The 20,477-nt window shown below is 35.4% G+C and overlaps 1 protein-coding gene and 1 long non-coding RNA gene across 2 annotated transcripts in view; one reads left to right on the forward strand and one right to left on the reverse strand.

Moving 5' to 3' along the window:
* The window catches only part of LOC117341830, a 172,319-nt gene that overhangs the window by 84,305 nt on the left and 67,537 nt on the right, over window positions 1–20,477 (forward strand). The gene's annotated exons all lie outside the window — the stretch shown is intronic.
* Window positions 1–20,477, reverse strand: part of LOC117343013 — a 46,189-nt gene that overhangs the window by 18,835 nt on the left and 6,877 nt on the right. Inside the window, exon 2 of the long non-coding RNA XR_004535945.1 lies at window positions 9,146–9,218. This is a non-coding gene — a long non-coding RNA (uncharacterized LOC117343013). The remainder of the gene's footprint in view (window positions 1–9,145; window positions 9,219–20,477) is intronic.

Here is a 20,477-nt window from a genome sequence, read left to right on the forward strand (position 1 = left end):
TTTGTAGTTTAAGTACTCAAATAATAGGAAAACGGTATTATTTGATAAACTGTTATTTTCAACGAGCCGATATTGACAAGCAGCATGAGCCACATCAGATCTTGACAAGTTATCACACGGACTGGTAATAGTGCGGGTAACACCGTAGATTTCATCGTATGATGTAATGACTCGACTTTGTATACGACTATTCAGTGAATGAATATTAATATTCGGAGTTAAGTACGAGATAATTTTTGGATTCCATTGATTCGTGTTATTACTAGGGTTTTTTTCCTCTCAGAAAACGGGCTACGATTTGCAACAATAATAATTGCCTATTCAATTTGGCGGAAAGTTGCAGATAAGCTTTGTAATGAATGTTTCTGTCGTTGATAAATCAATTCTGTTTTTAGATTTCTATAGCTACAGTTCAGGAAAGGCATGTTCATGTCAACAAAAATTCACATGAGGAATTTTGAATAGTTTTTTTTTTTTTAAATAGAAAAATTTGAGTGAAAAATATTTACATATCAGAAAAAGATGCAATTGAGTTATGATTTTCTTAACAAAATCTGGATGGTTTGGAAAAATTTAAAACATTGAAAAAAGAATTATGAATTCTATAGCCAGACTGATATTTGTCCTCTGTCTGGTTTGTGTACTAAAAGTTCATGATGTATGGATATTAAGGGGTATTGGATGTAAAATCTGGCGTGAATTTGTCTGTGTTTTTGTGAGTGTCTGTGATGATCTGTTTGGCGAGGCATCATCAACCATCGACACTTCATTAGCTTTAAATGTTTGCAGCACACAGCTTCACATGTTCAAATCAAAGGGGGGAGCTGTCGATCAGGTCACCAAATCTGATCACCAAATAGCTGCACCATGAAATCCATTAAATTTATTTTTTTTTTTTTTCTGCTCGTTTGAAGAGTTTTGTGGAAAGGATTTTCATTATCTCGGGTAGGGAATATTGTGTGAAGATTTCTACTTTATAGACAGCATTGTACAAGTGATACAGGACCAATGGGAGATCTAAATTACAGAATGACACTGTACACCAAACAGCCATGACACAGGACATCGGCTTCCCGTGATTTGACACATGCCTCATGGGAGCAATTTAAAAGAAACAAAACTTTGTTCCAAACAAATGATTTGAGAAATCCTATCGTTTGTACAGGGGCTCCTTATCTTTACTGCTTTTTCAACTTTTATCTCTTGAAAACAATTCTTGTTACCTTAATTTAATAAAAATATTCTTTTTCTAGAATTTAAAAATGGTTAAATTAAAAGTGACAGTTTTGGATTAGATTTGCTGTATTCTTATTCTAAAATTTCAAAATGGTTGAATTAAAAGGCACTGTTTTGAACTGGATTCGCTGTTCGTGCCAGTTGTAAGTATACCTACAGATAACTGTGATTCCCTAAATGAGATCAGAGAATTGGTTCATCGTCTCACGTACACCTGAACATAATACCACCACATGATATCATCTTGGTGTCTTGTTTTGTCGCATGATAGTTCCAATGGTGGAAATTTCCCCTTTTGCCTTATCAGGTCACTTTAAAGTGACAAAATCAGTGGCAATTTTCCCTTTTGCCTTATCTGAGGTCACTCTTATGACCAAGTCGGTGGAAATTTTCCCTTTTTCCGAAATTATCAGGACACTTTAAAGTAACATAATCAGTGGAAATTTCCCCTTTAGCCTGATCAGGTCTCTTAAAGTGACAAAATCGGTGGAAATTTTCCCTTTTGCCTAAATTATCAGGACACTTAAAAGTGACAAAATCGGTACCCATGTGATGTGTCTTTGAATAGCTCTGATCGATCCCATGGGGGCACCTGCTTAAAAGGTCTTGTATTCATAAACCAAATCTATTAATCTGATTGGTTCCACTGAAGATATGTTGCAAAACCTGACCAATCACAGATGTTGTTTTATGTGTTCTTTGGTTGTTTGGTAAGATTGCAGATACATAAACCATATTGACACACATGAGCATGACCATATTGGTATACCTTTTCTATTTTCCAGGCAAAAAAGAGCTCCATTAAAAAGAAGCATTTCCATTGGTTGATAAAAATATATTAATATTCATGTAAATGGAATTTTTTCAAGGTCAGTGCTCCCATTGGTCAAGCGAGTAAAAGGAAATGACAACTCTGGGTGCTAACGATGACTTATAGTGATAGGGAGGTTGCAAGGACTTTAGACTACAGGGAGCACTCAGGCAAAAACATGGCATAGTGGATCTCATGTCAGAACAATCAAATTATGCTTTCGTCCCAGGAGATTGACTTGCTGCTACTAATAGCTCTGGCTTCATGATTCAATTATTGGATTGTTCTGGGCCTGATTATCTTAATGACTGACAAAAATAAATCTGGTACATTATCGAAAATATTCAAATTCAAACCTAAAGTTCTCATTTTCTTAACATTTAATATTCAAATTTAACATTGAAAAACAGGAAACACAGATTTATTTCAATATTTTCAGATAATTCTAAAAAAAAAAAAAAATAATGCAATTACAGGTAATCTGGCTTTAAAAAAATCCTTTGTCTTAAAAGCACTCCCATATATATATACCTTACTCTTTCATTGGGATTCGCCCTTGCTGTTGTTGATGTTGATGAAAGAGAATTGTTTCCATCTGTCCTGGAGTCTAGAAATTATGGGTAATTGATCTAATAGTCTCACATATTTGTGTTAAAGAAGGAAACATGTTAAACCTATTTCTAGGATCATTACTGAAAGTCTAGGTGTTATGTTATTACCTGTACATGGTATATTACAAAGTAAACAAATATCAACATTTTCACTTGTACTTTCACTAGGATATCAACAAAAACAAAATGTTTACTAGTAAATGCTTCATACTATTATTACACTTAGTTGTCAAGACAACACGTATCTTGACGTCATCTCTGCGTGCTTATTTTGTTGACTGTGTCTAAAATTAGAAATTACTCTTTAACGCTTCCTGTCGAGCTGTTTAAAAGTCATTTGTGTACTTTTTATTTGCCAATAATAAGTAATTGTCTTCAGTTGCCCTGAATGTCTGAAATAGAAATTGTCCTGTGTCCTGATGTTGATTGACATCACATGAAGACATTTTATAAAAAAAACTGCCATTATATTGCCATCGTGTTCGATAATTAATCCAAATAAAAGTAACTGATTTGACGTTTATTGTTTGACACGGTGTAATTTGCACCCCATTTCTACTGTGTTTGCCAGGAGAATTTCAGTATCGTCATTTTATGTTTCCCAGAATTAGAACATTGTCGATTTTAATTTCTGTCATCACTTGCAGAACTTATTTTGTATTTCAGTATTATACTGATTTATCAGATAAATGGCAAAAAATGATAGCAAAAAAATTGTGACAGTTCAAGGTAGAAAATTGTCACTAGAGTATTCATGGTGAAACTTATCGTTGGTGACAATAAAGGCTATATTCAAAGACTGAGATGTTTGTGAGTGTTGGCTATGAATTGGATAAAGCAGTAGTGCATCACTGGCATTTCATTGGTTAAAATTTAACATAGACATCCATCTTATTGTGGTGATGTTTCCAGGTAGGTGTGACTTATTTCTGTCATGATTATTTATGCTTAACTGATCTCTCTAGCAAACAGTTTTAAAAAAACTATTGTTCAAGTCTAAATCTAGCAAATAAGTTCTCCTAAACAAATAATTATAAAAGTTCATTCCATCAAGCAATTGTATAATCATTCCCTAACAAGCAAAGCTTACACATCCTTTCTAACATACTTTGAAAAAACAATTCTTTCCAACTAACAATTGTGCAAGCTCTATTTCTACAAAGAGTAATAAATTCACTCCAATCAAAAAGTTGTATAAATCTCCATCAATCAAACAGTTGTAAAAGTCCCCACCAATCAAACAGTTGTACAAGTCCCCACCAATCAAACAGTTGTACAAGTCCCCACCAATCAAACAGTTGTACAAGTCCCCACCAATCAAACAGTTGTATAAGTCCCCACCAATCAAACAGTTGTACAAGTCCCCACCAATCAAACGGTTGTACAAGTCCCCACTAATCAAACAGTTGTACAAGTCCCCACCAATCAAACAGTTGTACAAATCCCCACTAATCAAACAGTTGTACAAGTCCTCACCAATCAAACAGTTGTACAAGTCCCCACCAATCAAACAGTTGTACAAGTCCTCACCAATCAAACAGTTGTACAAGTCCCCACCAATCAAACAGTTGTACAAGTCCCCACCAATCAAACAGTTGTACAAGTCCTCACCAATCAAACAGTTGTACAAGTCCCCACCAATCAAACAGTTGTACAAGTCCCCACCAATCAAACATTTGTACAAGTCCCCACCAATCAAACGGTTGTATAAATCCCCACCAATCAAACAGTTGTACAAGTCCCCACCAATCAAACAATCCCCACCAATCAAACAGTTGTACAAGTCCCCACCAATCAAACAGTAATATACAAGTCTCACCCTATACCAACCATACATGATATACAATATCCTTTGTGTTAAGGAAATGTATTATTGTGTTGATCTTTCTGTGTCCAGTAGTGGTCAACAAGGGTCAGGGGAGCAATCTATTCACTAACAACAGTGACCAGGTCAGGACCATTCAGCAAGATTTGGTCAATCCACACAAACGGTCAATGTAGGGTGACACCGAGTTTGTAAACAAGACCAATTAAACATTCCAGATTAGGGTATGAGATTGAGCGGCCTACTCCACACTATACTAATTATATTTTCTCCAACCTTTCTGCACGGTCAAGCACTAGTCTATCTGTTGCTGTTTTCGTCATCTGTGAATGATTCGATTATAGGTAGAATATGGCCTGGTGTGACCTTTCAGTATATTAGGTGGTAACATGGAGGAGGTTTGATTTGGGTTTTATGGTACTGTCAAGGTCAAGGTTACACTATCATCCAGTCGTGTCATCACTGATTGGTCAGGATTGTGTGTCATATGATAATGAGGTCACTGATTGGTCAGGGTTGTGTGTCATATGATAACAAGGTCACTGAGTGGGTAGATTTGTACTGGACACAGTAACATCAGTAACTTAAGGGGGTATGGTATATTGATGTTTATCTAAAAAAAAATCTGTTTGAAGAAATGTCCAAGTATTGTTTAATCAATGGTATTAATTCCATATGATATAATGGTATAAATGTAAGAGTTTCATTTTCAAGGGAGATAACTAATACAAGTCACAGTTACAATTTATTATCTTTATAAGGGAGATAACTCTTACAAAAATCAAATATAAAGGTGTAACAATAGTATATCATCTTAAGGGAGATAAGGGAGATAAGTCTCCATATAAATCATAGCTCAAAGCTCAGAGTTCAAAAGTAGAATACCTCCAGAAGGCTTTATGGAAAGGTACTATCAAATGGGTCTTTCTTATAAAAAAAAAAAAAAAATCTTTGATGGATGGTTAATTTGGGTAATTCATTATAATACAGGAATAGGTATGCACGCATAGATAATATTGATTTAACTTTGTCCGACATATAGAGAACATTCTGGGATAAATTACCATGATATTGTTCCAGGTAATTTAACATGAACTCACAATGGCATAAATACTAAACTCTTTTGTTGGTTTCGGCTCAATCTGTAAATTTGTGGATCACTACAGGGTAGCGACATTATGTGTGAAGGGTTTACTTAACCTGCATATTCTCCTAAGTATTCTGATTATTTTAGAAATCATACAATAGATGGCCTTACTGATAAATTTAAATGTCTCCAGCGTAAAATGGTAATTCTGTTACTCAAGGAGCTTATGGTGTAATAGGCCGATGATGATGGTCCCGTAGGACCTACAAATTCATAGCCATATGGATCAGCATCTTACTGACATCAGTCAAAGGCCAGATCCGATCTCACTTTAGGTATGACAAGTACCGCTAATTAAGTTACTGATGTATCTTCAGGGACCCTCATCTTCTGATTAATATCGTCATGACATCAGTAAATTTATCATTGGTGTTCATGGTGGTCTGCCTCGTCAAGACGGTTACTTTTATAAGAGATAATTACACGGTTTCGTCTACCTAATGCTTTGATAATGTAACGCAATTGACATGCTACATTGAATGATACACCATGACCCTTGCAATTTATGATATTCTTTTATAGAATCCATCGATTTAAAGATGATATGCAGAGAAATTAATGTTTTGGGGAATATTTTTTTTCTTCAAAATGTAGCTTAAAAAGTACCTGCATATTTTGAGATTCCATGTAAGGTATGGTATATGTATTTATTTAATGTATAATAAGGCATGGAAAACTGACTTGACTGGGAACTCTTCTGTTTCTTAAGCATGTACACAGAGGATTTACATTCTTATTAATAGATAGGTTTTCTTTATGTCCAGTGAACCGACCTATTCCCAGTAAAAGAAAAAAATGGATAATTTTTCAAAATTTGCAACTTTGAAATTCCTAATAATGATATTAAAAAAAAAGATAATAAACAAAATTAATTTTATCTTCCTATTACTGTGTTACTGGGGTGATGGAGTTGATAAACCATAAGAATAATGCTGATTTGTCACTATTATAGGGTCCAAAGGAACCACAGTGATGACAATTAAGCTTGAGGAGGCTGTTGTGACATTTTAGAACAAGAAAGACAAACTGATAAGACTTTAAACGTCACAAGTAATGGCTGTACTTAAGTAATAGATATAGAGAAGAAAGTCAAGAATTAAGTTGTTATGATAGTTTTTGTCCAAATTAAAAAAAAAATGCTCTTATCTCGATCAATGTTTCCAAATTTTATCCTAGGGGTCCTGATAAATTATTAATTATTTTCTGTCTGTTGGTTATGATTATAATGAATACCAGAAATATTTTTTCCCCTATTCATTCATTTACTGATGATTTGTATGTCCAGACATAATGGTTGGAAGCCATCTTGTCTGTGGAGTCAGACCATCTAAAAACCTGTCATGCTTTGTATTGAAATCACACCACCTGTGTTTCCTGTCCGTCATAAAGCGCACTTTTTTCAAGGCATTTTAGTCCTATGATTATATTACGGAAATGTCTATTTGAGATCTATTTACCAAAACCATATGTGATAAAGTACCCTACCATGGTATCTCAAATTTGATTTTCCTGAAAAAGAAGCAAGGTCAGTCTGGCTTATGCATGTAGTGTTAAATATGGTCTCTGTCACTCAGCTGTCGGAGCACGCTTCTTTGGCTGAGTGGCAAAGCCATGGATTATTATGTCAGAGAGCTGGGTTCTATTCCTATGAAGGTTCATTGTGTTTAACCATGTTTTTTCACATTTAAAAAAAACATTTAAGAGATTTAAGACACTTCTTTATAAATTTATAATTTGAGCAACACAGAATTGCTGGCATTGTTTGAGAAAGATCAAGCTTTATAAACTTGATTTATTTTACAACAAGTATGAAACATGTTATATCAAACTTATATTAATTGCACTAATTGGCCTGTATGGAAGTGCTTGGGATGTCTTACTATGGGAGTAAACCGGAGTACCTGGGGAAAACCCACATGGTTGGGCAGGTGACCCCGTACCTTTATGTCCGATCTGGGAATCGAACTATGACCCCTATGTGAAATGCAAGTGTGTTACCACTATGCCAGCCGCCCACTCTTAGTATTGACAAAGGTCAAGGTTATGTTTAAAGGAAGCACTCAAGGTCATGGCAGTGATATTCAGACACTCAAAAGTAAATTAGACAATAAAGAAATAGTCCCCATTATGATGTCAACCGATTAATGGATCAATTTCTTGTACTGGAAATGTAGACAATACTTTTATCACAGTTACGAACAGTTTCTAATGACAAAGCTCTGACCGGGTCATAACCCTAAAATACAAAAAATCTTGTCAGAGCTCAGGTGGATGGAATCTCTCTTCTGTTTTTGGTCAAGTGTGAATGGTTTGTTCCGGCTGAGTTGTGAAATAAACTGGAGATGGATGAATCGGTGTAAAGGTGCTTGTCTATTTCTTAAATGAGTCTGTGTCAGTATTTAGGTACAGTGTCTGTGTTAATGTATTTCATCAGCTTACAAATCTACCACAGTGAAGGAATTTTGAACGCTTCAGCAGTTCTCTTGGAATACTGATCCTCGTAGCAGAAGAGTTCCGTAATGTGTTGTAAATCACTGAAGTTTTTGCCGTAGTAACTTTGTGCAGTAAATTTTACTTTCAACGGTGTAAAAACGGAGAGTATAGGTCACCTTACTAGCTCGAGCTAGTGGGAATTTCCCTTTAGCCTTGTGGTAGGATATGGAGAGTATAGGTCACCTTACTAGCTCAGGCTTGTGGGAATTTCCCTTTAGCCTAGTGGTAGGATGTGGAGAGTATAGGTCACCTTACTAGCTCCGGCTTGTGGGAATGTCCCTCTAGCCTAGTGGTAGGATGTGGAGAGTATAGGTCACCTTACTAGCTCAGACTAGTGGGGATTTCCCTCTAGCCTTGTGATAGGATGTGGAGAGTATAGGTCACCTTACTAGCTCCGGCTTGTGGGAATTTCCCTTTAGCCTATTTGTAGGATGTGGAGAGTATAGGTCACCTTACTAGCTCAGACTAGTGGGAATTTCCCTTTAGCTTTGTGGTAGGATGTGGAGAGTATAGGTCACCTTACTAGCTCAGACTAGTGGGAATTTCCCTTTAGCTTTGTGGTAGGATATGGAGAGTATAGGTCACCTTACTAGCTCGAGCTAGTGGGAATTTCCCTTTAGCCTTGTGGTAGGATATGGAGAGTATAGGTCACCTTACTAGCTCAGACTAGTGGGGATTTCCCTTTAGCTTTGTGGTAGGATATGAAGAGTATAGGTCACCTTACTAGCTCAGACTAGTGGGAATTTCCCTTCATCCTAGTGGTAGGATGTTTGCCTTTAGTGGGAGAGGGGGCTATTTCGAGGCCCAGCTTGGGCTGGGTATTTTTCGGCATTCCTTCCTATTACAATAGTATTTAGAGCTCTTTTTTGTTAGAGACACAGCATTGAAATCTGTGTAAAGCTTTCAGCCTTAATATTTGTTTATTTTATAATCTTGTTTTGCTTCTGTTGTCAGAAAATTGGCTCAAATTATCTGTTTGATGGCCTGTAAAACTATTCATTAAACGGAAGACACTTTATTACCTCAAACTGTTACTGAGTCTTGTCAATCCGTCCATCCAATCTTTAACAGCTGGCGAAGTAACAGGAAGTAAAACTGAAACAGGAAAAGAAATATCAAAATCATCTCTATTACACGGCAAGCTAACCAGACGGTACAACTTTACAGACGATATCATGGTACATTGTCAGGTCGAGATATTAACAGTTCTGGCAATTACTACACCATGAATACCCAATACTCCACCGTGAAGTGTGAAACTGTGTAGAAATAGCATATTCCACTTGGAATGATTTCTGATACGGAAATGTATTATAGACACAGTTTGTGGCCTAAATGAAGTGGCAGTTGATTAACTTATTGGTATATTCTCATCAGATCCTCTTGTCAAAGGGGGAGGATATATATAGGGTCATGTGAGAATATTGGACGATTATTGGCAAAAAAATGGCTTATATATCCAGAATACAATTGTCTTTAATCAGCGATAACGAACTGTGAAGTTACTGTTAACACCCCTATTTTACTGATATGCTATGTAAGCACTGAAAGGAATTCTACCGAATTATGATTGAGATAATTATTATTAAAGAATATTCTTTTTTTTTTTTTTTTTACATGGAAATTAATTTTTTCGGTGCACCGATTTATCAATCCATGTTCTAATCTAGTAAAATTTGATAATGTGCCAAAATACATATCATAGTATGAGCCATATATGATTTTGATGGAAGATTTGATAAATTGATTGGTGTAAGTGAAAGAAAACTATCCAAATTTTTCACTACTCTGCAGCCTCAGGCGTTTATAGGATCATGTGTTCTGTGTCGCCCACCCATGTGGGTGGCTGGTGATTGATTTATCTCAGTCAAGGGCCGACATTCTGTAACAAAAATCTCGTTCAAGGCAAAGTTGAGAATGAGCTGTTACAGAAAATATGTCAACCGAAGACTAAAATTTATATTTCTCCTTAACACAGATTATTTTTCACGTACATAATTAAATAAAAATTGTGAAAAAAAATGGATCTTAATGTCATATCAACTTCTATGCTTTTCAACTTGACTGAGTTACCTCCCTTGCGGGAAATCATGTCAGAAGTACAATTGAATGTAGTATTGTTTTGATAATAAGTTGTGCTAAATATCGCGTAAAGGTACGGGACAGATCAGATTAGATAGCATTAGTACTGGTCATGGGTAGCATGTGAGATATCTCAGTCATGTGCAAGAAAACGCTTTCGATTCAAAGGAAGTGACAGCCATTAATCTCCCGTAAGGGAAAGATAAACATTCGCCTTTCTGCAGGAGGATAAACAGTGCGCCAGGAACATAGATGTATCACGGAACAGAAAGTTACACACTTCAATCATAACAACTCTGTCACTATTTGTAGAAATTTTGAGATACGTACCATATAGATAGAAAAAAGATATTTGTTGATTGGTTCATCAGGTCACAATTATTTAATATTTTGTCTTATTGAGCAGTTGAATGAATTCGTTCAATGAATTGAGCAGTTGAATGAATTCGTTCAATGAATTGAGCAGTTGATTAAATTGAGCAGGTGAATGAATTGAGCTAATTTGTATGGATGGTGTTGATGAAGTAGAATGTGCTTATTCTTCCGAAACACCTGGTCTTACTCTCCTTGTTATTTTTCAAGGATCGATCTGCATGCAAATCTACTTCCCTTCTTTTTATTATACTTAGTTAGAATTATGAATTTGTGATTATGTTGGCTTTCTTTGTTGTTTCTATATAATAAAGTCCCATGGCAAGGGGGGGGGGGGGGGGGGCTTGGGGGGCTTGGGGTTGGCTTAGTTGGTGAGAGCGCTGGTCTAATTGCTCTGGGTGGCATTCAATGGGCCTCACTTGTGTTGTTCAATGAGGTATTCACTAACTACTACAAGGCGACTCTGCATCGAAAATGACCCTGACTGTTCGCGAGGCAATAAACCCAGCCAACTGGCAGAGGATGAGTTCACTTAAAGACTCACGCTACAGAGTCTATATTTTTTCTAATACATCAAATATCAACAGTTCAATTAGAGCAATTGATCTAGTGAGGTTGTTGTATTGACATACCTACAACATGGCTAACAGACGAGGCATCATACCTTTCGCTGAGATTGAATTGGGTCTATCGAAGTCACAACTCGACCGGTCAATAATGATCTGATTTTCTGAGAAGACAATGAGCGTAGTATAGAACTCTGTAGAGCTGTATGTATTATTGATGGCAAGTTTGTGGTGGGTCGTCATTACTGTAGTGAACGGACTAATATAACATGACCTCGTAGACAGATATCATAGTATCTTGATGTGTAAGATTTTTGATGGCTGGGATGTGGAAAATACACTTTACTAATACAGTTAGTTTAATGTGTTGGCCAGAAAATTCCAAGATGGCTTCAGAAGACAAAATTGTTGGTTTATACATTTTATAGGTTGTGTAGTCTGTGATTTTTTAAATATCTTTATAGAATGTTTTGGAAATTGTTTGTAAAATGTCACAAAATGTGAGCACTTTGAAATATTTCTGTACGATGCTAAAAAAAAAAATGTTGATAAAACTGAAGAAAATGCCAATGTCATAAAAGTTTTGTTTTGGTAAAAATGGCTTCACAGGGGTTCGATTAACAGGATACAAGCAGGAAATCTTGAAATGAACGATACGCTCGTTACATCTTACAGGTAGGCAGAAAGGTAACATAATAAAATCTGTGCAAGAATATGCAAACAGTTTATTTATTAGAGTTGTGCTAATATAAAAATTCTATAAAATTTTATTGACTGATAACCTCATCTTGTCTATTTGAATATTTGTCCAGCCATCAAATCCTCTTAAGACAGCATTTGTTCTAGGGGTTTGGTTCGCGGTACATGATTTAGCACTATATGCATGCACATAATCTATAGCTTCTATCAACAGACTTTGACAATATTCTAAGTCTATTAGCAAACAAGAAATATTTCATATTAAATCATCGTTATATTTTAATAAATCATAATATGCCATTTCTATTAAAGTTAAATATACTTACTAAATGAGGAAAAAAAAAAAAAAAACCAACAGAACTTGAACAGCAGTATCAACATTTTTACCGATGTGAGATTTCCTCGTCGTGAGCACCCTAGGGTCCATTCGGAACCCTGCAAATACGACTCCTGCCACAATGACCTTGGACGCGATGAAGAAGGATAAAATATTTTATTCAATAATATTGTGTTCCATATTGTAACAAACTGTTCTTAAAAATAACATTACGATTTCTGTAGTCTGTGGTAATACTGACTGGGAGTCATTCCTTTCATATGTAGTTCTTAAAGTTTGAAATGTGTAAGTTTAAAAATTCATTATAACGATTCATAAACTACTGTTTTTTTCCCCTGTGAACCATTCGAGAGTAAACCGTGTTCTGGAGAACAAGATGTATGAATTCTTTACAATATTATACCTCTAACAGCCAAGGTTATGTAGGAAGCATATCATTTAAGGAGTTTCGATTGCCCTGGGGTTAAGACATATGTAGTAAGACTACCCATGGCATTTATATAACAATCGTATAATGCTATAACACTAATCTGATGATGTCACATCAACAATTACATTGGATCATTGTGTACGTAAAAGGACCAATGGGATTCATCTAGAATAACCATTCAACCCATTGAGGGTTAGATGAGGGTTAGCCGAGGGATCTCAGCCCTTGGGGTAAGATTCTTGAGTAGGTACACGTACACTGCAAATCTGTGTTTATTAGGACACAGGGCTTTTTATCACTGGTTTGGGAAGGGTCCTTTTTGTCTCATTTGGGGAAGAAAATGGTTGGGCAAAGGAGTAAACTGTTAAGTTTTGGGAATTTGGCTTTAAAATTAAATAATTCCAATTGGGAATGAGGCCCATTGGGGTTAAACTTTTTATAAAAGAATTATTTAATTTTAAAGCCAAAGAACCCTCAGAAAAAGCCCTGGGATAAGAATCATCACCCATCGTTTGAAATCTCTCAGTCTTACCACCAATAGGGGTGAAGTGAAAGATTCTACCAATATTCCATTGATAATCATAGAAAATTCATAATTTAATTTTCATGATAAAATATTGACTTTGTGTGAAATCTTAAGAAAATAAATTGAGTCTGTAGTTAAACCCGGGAGAATAGACTCGGACATGCTTATAATGTATACACTGTCAACCCAGAGTGTTTCTCTAAGGATTTTAATCAATGGCACTTTCAGTGACAAAAATTACGTGGTATTCTCCTATGAACCATCATGAAATGTTATTTACTCTAAATTGGGTAATTATTTTATACTGTTATTGGACTCGCTGACAGTCTTAAGGTGCTATTGGAGCATTTAGGGGAGAATTAGAAAACCTTAGCCTGGGAATACTATGTCGATCCAAACTATACACAGCATTGTAACATTTACTCTGGACTGACACTCCTGTTTCAGTAGTTGCCGATGATCACAATCTTCAACGCTGAAAATTTCCTTTAAACACGAAAAGATGTGCTTAAAAGAACACACAATGCCTACTCATGGTATAGTAACAACACGCTAGGCTCTCGGTAAATATAACAGCTATAATCTCAACTAATAGTGCTGATAATGATGACGTTTTCTCGTCCATCTACATAGTAGCATTCATGTTTTTGTACAATTATTGTGGCCGGAGATCGGGGTGGTCTCTTTGTGTGTTTGTTTAATGTTGTGGCATCAACATAGAATATCAACATTTCTCATCCACTAGACTGAGACATACCCACGTCCACTGGGGCTGGAAAATCTATCTTGTCTATGAATTTGGATCTCTACTGTCACAACAAGCTAGAAAAAAGTTACAATTTGTCAATACGCCTACTACATATTTTTCATGGAAAAGATTTTGGCTTTTGGTAGCAAAGTTTAACAAATCTTGAGATTCTCCAAGGATTGCCTTCGATAGTTATAACTTTAAATTTGGATCATTTTATCCGTACTTTACTCCAGGGATAGAATGTTCTCTTAACTTGTTATTGATAGAAATGCCACATTTATTGGAAATGTTTGAAAACAGTATCTATGATATGATACTTTGACAAAAAGCCTTGTGTGAAATCTGATCTTTTGGCTTGTGTGAAGTCTGGTTCATTTGGCTTGTGTGATTAGTCTGGTTCATTTGGCTTGTGTGAAGTCTGGTTCATTTGGCTTGTGTGAAGTCTGGTTCATTTGGCTTGTGTAAAGTCTGGTTCATTTGACTTGTGTGAAGTCTGGTTCATTTGACTTGTGTGAAGTCTGGTTCATTTAACTTGTGTGAAATCTGGTTCATTTGGCTTGTGTGAAGTCTGGTTCATTTGGCTTGTGTAAAGTCTGGTTCATTTGACTTGTGTGAAGTCTGGTTCATTTGACTTGTGTGAAGTCTGGTTCATTTAACTTGTGTGAAATCTGGTTCATTTGGTGTGTGTGAAGTCTGGTTCATTTGGTGTGTGTGAAGTCTAGTTCATTTGACTTGTGTGAAGTCTGGTTCATTTGACTTGTGTGAAGTCTGGTTCATTTGACTTGTGTGAAGTCTGGTTCATTTGTCTACATAAATATGTTGTATTTAGCCTACATAAAGAAATTGTATCTAGCTTACATACAAATATTGTTTTGTATAGAGAGATTGTAACTTTAAGCTATAATATTTCAGCCTCCCTCAGCCTAAGAAAGTTGTTTCCCCTTGCTATATGTCCGCCCTACATAGAGTTATTGCCCCTTGACACTTCATCCTTATTTTCTACAATTGAAACATTTAATTTTAATGGGTATATTATTCAATTCAAATTAAAATTCAACATCAATTTTTGAACTTTTTGTAATTGATTGTGACTGCCTGGATAAATTAAAAAGTGGTGACGATGACGAGAAGGTTATGGGAGAGGGATGCTGTAGATGTAAAGGTCATGGCTACAGAAACAAACATCATACCAGACGATGAAAGGTCAGGTGTTAGCTATAGTAGACACCAGCTAATTAGGACACACATTACTTCATTTATCTTTTGTCACCGACTTGTCTTTCTCCATTATTGGCAATTATGCTCCAGTCTCCTAGAAAAAGTATCCTTTATGTTCCACAAAATTCACTGAAAATTTAAAATGCACTGCAGGCGGTGTGTTGTAGTCATTATTTCTCAGGTTCTCTAACGACTTTTAAAAACATCAAGACAATTTATTTTTGGACAAACTTTGGTGAAAAAATTGTAATTGATTGCACATTTAGCTTTAAAGAATTGCTTAGGATTATTTTTAGAATTTTAACACTTTGTATTATGTTGGTTTGACAGGTTTGTAGGGACAGGGGGTTGGTGGGATGAGAGAGATCAGCATCTAGTGTGTACACTTTAATACCTATGACACAATGTTGTTGGGGAGCACCCAGTGTTAACCTTAATCTGGTCACCTGTCCTTCCAAAAGAGTCTGTCTGTCTGTCTGTCTTTCTGTTTCTGTCACAAATTTGATTATGAAGCGAGTTTCTTGGACACTCATTAGAATGGTAGGAAGCTAATAGCTTGTAAAAGAAAAAAAATTGGAGTCAGATATTAATTCTGTTTAGTTAAAATGGAAAGTCCTATTCATTACTTTACTTAATTAATTAATTAATTAATTTATTTATTTATTTTTCTATTATTTATTTATTTATTTATTTATTTTTTTTAAATTTTTTATTATTATTATTTTTTTTTTTTTACACATTTTGAAAAAAGATATTTTTGAATTTAACTAAATTTTGCCTATAGCTCCTTTCCTTTCAAATCTGGGACATACATGTTTCACAAACACACTTCTCTGTCATCATTAAAGTTTGGACAGCAGAAATTGGTGATGAGACAGGAAACATCACTGAGCTTAAATGTCAGGTCATAGGTGTTTAGTGTCCCTACCTGTAAATATTTTACCTGTGATCAGCCAGACATGTTGCTGCCATAATGGAATGTAGACCATGTTATGTGTGGATGTCATCCGGGGTCAGTGTACTTTTAGGGTATTCGGTGGAAATTATCGAAATATTTCAATCTCATTCAATTTTATTTTCAAAACAAAATGTGTTATGTATAGTCCTGGTAAGATTTGTGATACTGATGATAAGAGAACTCTCCTCTCTTATTCCATGATAATTTTCACCGTTTTCATATAAATATCATGTTTTAAATCAGCTGTTGCCAGGATCATTCGCGATTTTTATAGAAAAATGCGAGAGATGGTGAGCAATTAATGTTTATTTTGAATATCTATATATCTACTTATAATGACCAACATCAGCTAGTTGAAGATAATATCATGCTGTAAAATGAAAACTTTCTTTATTTTACAACATGACATTCGCGAAACAAGATGTATAATCTTATATTAATCATGCTTGTTGGTCCCGATGGAAGTATGCTAGGAGTCTTAATGTGGAAGGAAACTGGAGAACACAGAGAAAAGCCTCATTGGTCTAGTAGGTGACTGCATACCTTTTACCATCCGATTGGGAATCAAACCTCGGCCACCTATTTAAAAGACAAGTTTGTTACCACTGTGCCACCCAACCACCCAATAATGTCATGTTGAGAAAACGCTAGAAAGTGGAGAGAAAGAAAATGTATGTAAGGATATAGATGATTTGAAGAGTGAGGTTGATTGTGTACTATTAAATATCAAGGGAACGAGAGAGTTCCAATCAGATGGTGTTTTATGGTAAGATAAATATTTTGGCACTTCAGTTCTAGAAGTGTGTGATTAAAATGTAAACTGGCATGCATGTCGGGTATATAATGGTGGGATGGACAAATAAGATGGTCTTTTGTTATGGAAATTTTGTTTTGTATGATGATTTGACCTTATTTGATTAAAATAGTCTTCTGTGGTTCTCCATAAAACATGAAAACCAAGCAGTTCTTTTAGCTAGCTAAGTCAGATTTTCAATGTTTTCACATATAACATGAAATAAGCGGATTTTGAATCAGTTTAAGAAATTATTTATAGAAATAATATGAAATGAAATGTAATGAGTGATAATCATATTTTCATTATATATTTCCATTTTAGAAGCAGGATTGTCTTGATCTTTAAGGTATGCTCTTGATATAGACAAATTAAGACTGTTTGTCTGATTTGTGCATCGAGTCATAATAATACTGACAGGACTAGCCAGTGAAGTAATACCAGACAATGGAATAGCCTTCAGCAACTGTTGATCTTGTTTAAATGTTTAATGAGGCATTCATATATATAAGTCGTAATTTCAAGAAATTAATTAAAAGAAAACTCCAGGATCTTCATATAATACGCAAACCGGCTTGTCATTAAAAACCAAACACAATGCTCGACTGCCGTATTTTACAGAATAAACAATTGGAGTCCAATGATCACTGTTACCAAGGTTCGGACCCAGTCATGCTTGTTATGTTGTCATGAATATTTCAGACATTCCTCTGAATATACCTTCTGGACCATGTGGTGTAAGTAATAGTTATCGAGTTTAATTACCCTCGACATGACTGGTTTGCTCTTCTACTGGACAGTATCAAGTTGTACCCGTGCCAATACTTGTAGTTAGTACTGTGAAGGTCATCATCGTTTTGGTCCAGTGTTTGAAGAACCTCCGAGGGGTTTACCCTGTGGTCTGGCCTGAAATTTCATTGGGATTTACAATCCCATAGATGCTAACTTTTGAAAAGAAATTACTTTAGGGTAGATGTTTAAAGCTTGCTCCATATCTAATGTCGTTCATTAAAAAATATATATATGTATACAGACTTTCATTTGACAAAGAGTGAAAGTTTAATTGTTCTTTTCATTGGTTTTATTGAATTTTGAAAATTTCATGGATTTTTTTTAAAAATTTTTTTGGAAAATTTGGAATTTCCAATCTTGTTTTCCATATTGTGAAATTTTTAAAAATTTCTTGCTGTATATACTTGTTTAAGTTTTCATTCAGATTAAATCAAAGGGACAAACAGGGATTGCGATAAGAAATATAGTTAAAATATATCTAATCTTTATTATATCTATATTATGTACATAAGACTCAACATCCATTTGTTCCTTGAGTTAATTGTAAAAGTACAGGAATAATACTACGGCCATACCACGACAATAAACTCCAGACAGACGCTCTAACCCTTTAAGCTACCTGGTCACTGGCCGGCTTTCAGCCCCGTCCAGTTATGCTACTTATATAATAACCTATAGGCCAAAATATAATATACCGATATATCATTACTGCACTGGCCATATATGCACTGAAATATCACGAGGCTGAAGTATTATGCTGTCAGTTCAAGTATGATCCGCTATCTGTCTGATGCTAAAATAGTAATTTGTGGGTTCGGCCAAAATTTGTCTGAAAAATTGACATTATATAATACCCATGGTCTATGATACAAGGTGATTTCATTGACTTTTCCTGATAATGTTTCCATTTCAGTGGCCTGTCTATGTCGTTTTTTTTCGGCGAGTTTGATAGTCTGGACAGAAAAAAGGCTTTATAGAGTCTCTATGACTAGTCAGAGGTCGACAGGTTCGAGCTGATCCATCGATCATTAGATTGACCTATGTTGAGGTCAAATCTAAGTTCACATCACTATGAGACTTTGAGACCAAAAGATCCACTGCCCAAACACGTTACTGAATTTTTGATGATTTCTTTCCCGCTCAGACATGGGATTAGGCTATATTTAACCTCCAAGTTTTCCGTGTAATTGTAAATCAACTTCAGGTTTAAACAGAATTTTAGTTTAGGCTAAACAACATCGACATAGATAAACACACACGCGCAAATTTATCAGTTTTCGTTTGCTACAAATTCAAACTGGACAGTATTATTGAGTTGTAGAAAAATAGTTAAGATTCTATCGGAAATTTAAAGGAAATTCCTCAGGTTGATGACTGTTTATAGATTTTATCATCTTGAGAACAACCAGCGTAATTTTGAGGCGAGGTCTCCTTGTAGTAGTTGGTGACTACCTCACTGAACTACAAAAGAGAAACCCATCGTTTGCTATCAAGGACAATTAGGGTAAAGTGTCTTGCCCAAGGACACAATCATGACAGCACAAACCGACCCGCTTCCCCAGAAACACAAACTGAGACAGGGAGGGAGCGTCAAACCACGCACCTCAAATCTTCACCTGAGGCTACATGGCCGGCGCTCTAACTGACTGAGCTATTGCAGCCCCTGTTCACACTCAATGTGATATGTAAGAGAGAACAGTGGTTTTCTAGAGTGTACAGGTCCCATTAAACTTCTGGTAAATTTTGGAAAAAAACTGGGATGCATAAGTCATCAGAAAAAAAAATATCAAATTTGATATGCCAAGAACATTATATGATTCTTGTTAAATAGAATTGGACATTCTGTAAAACATGATTCCCCTTAAACATGCACTTTGCAGTAATTTCATTTTTCAAACAAATAAATACATAAATATAAAATAAACTAATTAACTTTCAAAAATGTTCATTCCACAGCAAGTTGGATAGATTTGGACCTGACCAAAAACATTAGGGAAGCATTTGGACACAATCTATAGGCCACAGAAACGTAACAATACCTTTATTGTCTGTTAGTTAGAGATATCATCTGTTAGATTGGCTATAAACCATGATAGACCTCTCATGCCTGGCCAACATTAGACTACCTTCCAAGGACACGCATTGGACAGAATTTGAAACAGAAACTGGTGTGTAGATATACTGGTGTTGGACAGTATATTGATTGCGAAGGAAGGAGTGGTAAAGTTGGTTTTTTTTATATTGTTTGGGGATAGTTCATTATCAGGGTGTAATAGTGATTAAAACCCAAACCTGGGCCAAGGTCATCAACTAGGTCAAGGTTATTAACAGGGTCAAAGTCATAAAGTTCGTCAAAGTCATTGATTCAGTCAAGGTCATCAAGTGGGTCAAGGTCATCAACTGGACCAAGGTCATCAAGTGGGTCAAAGTCACCAGATGGGTCAAGGTCATCAGTTGCATCAAGGTTATCAAATATGTCATGGTCATTAAATATGTCAAGGTCATCAACTATGTCAAGGTCATCTTGATTTACATTTGTGCTGTAACTTGTAACAAAAATAATAAGGTTGATATAATAGTTTTACTATGAAGAGTATTAAAGTATCAAAGTATTATGACATTGGCTCTACCTTCCTGAAGGGCTAATTATAAATTTTCTGATTATAATAACTCAAGGTGACTAGTGGTCCTATCAACATTGTTAATTTGCATCCATATGTCAGAGTTATTTGGATAAAAGAAGATTAAAAAAAATTGCTGTGATCGGCCTAACATATTGAATTACCATGTGTAATTAAGTTTGATACTGCAACAATATGCCTGTTCTTTT

The sequence above is a fragment of the Pecten maximus genome, chromosome 14, assembly GCF_902652985.1.
Source record: "Pecten maximus chromosome 14, xPecMax1.1, whole genome shotgun sequence".
In the NCBI taxonomy this organism is placed as follows: domain Eukaryota; kingdom Metazoa; phylum Mollusca; class Bivalvia; order Pectinida; family Pectinidae; genus Pecten; species Pecten maximus.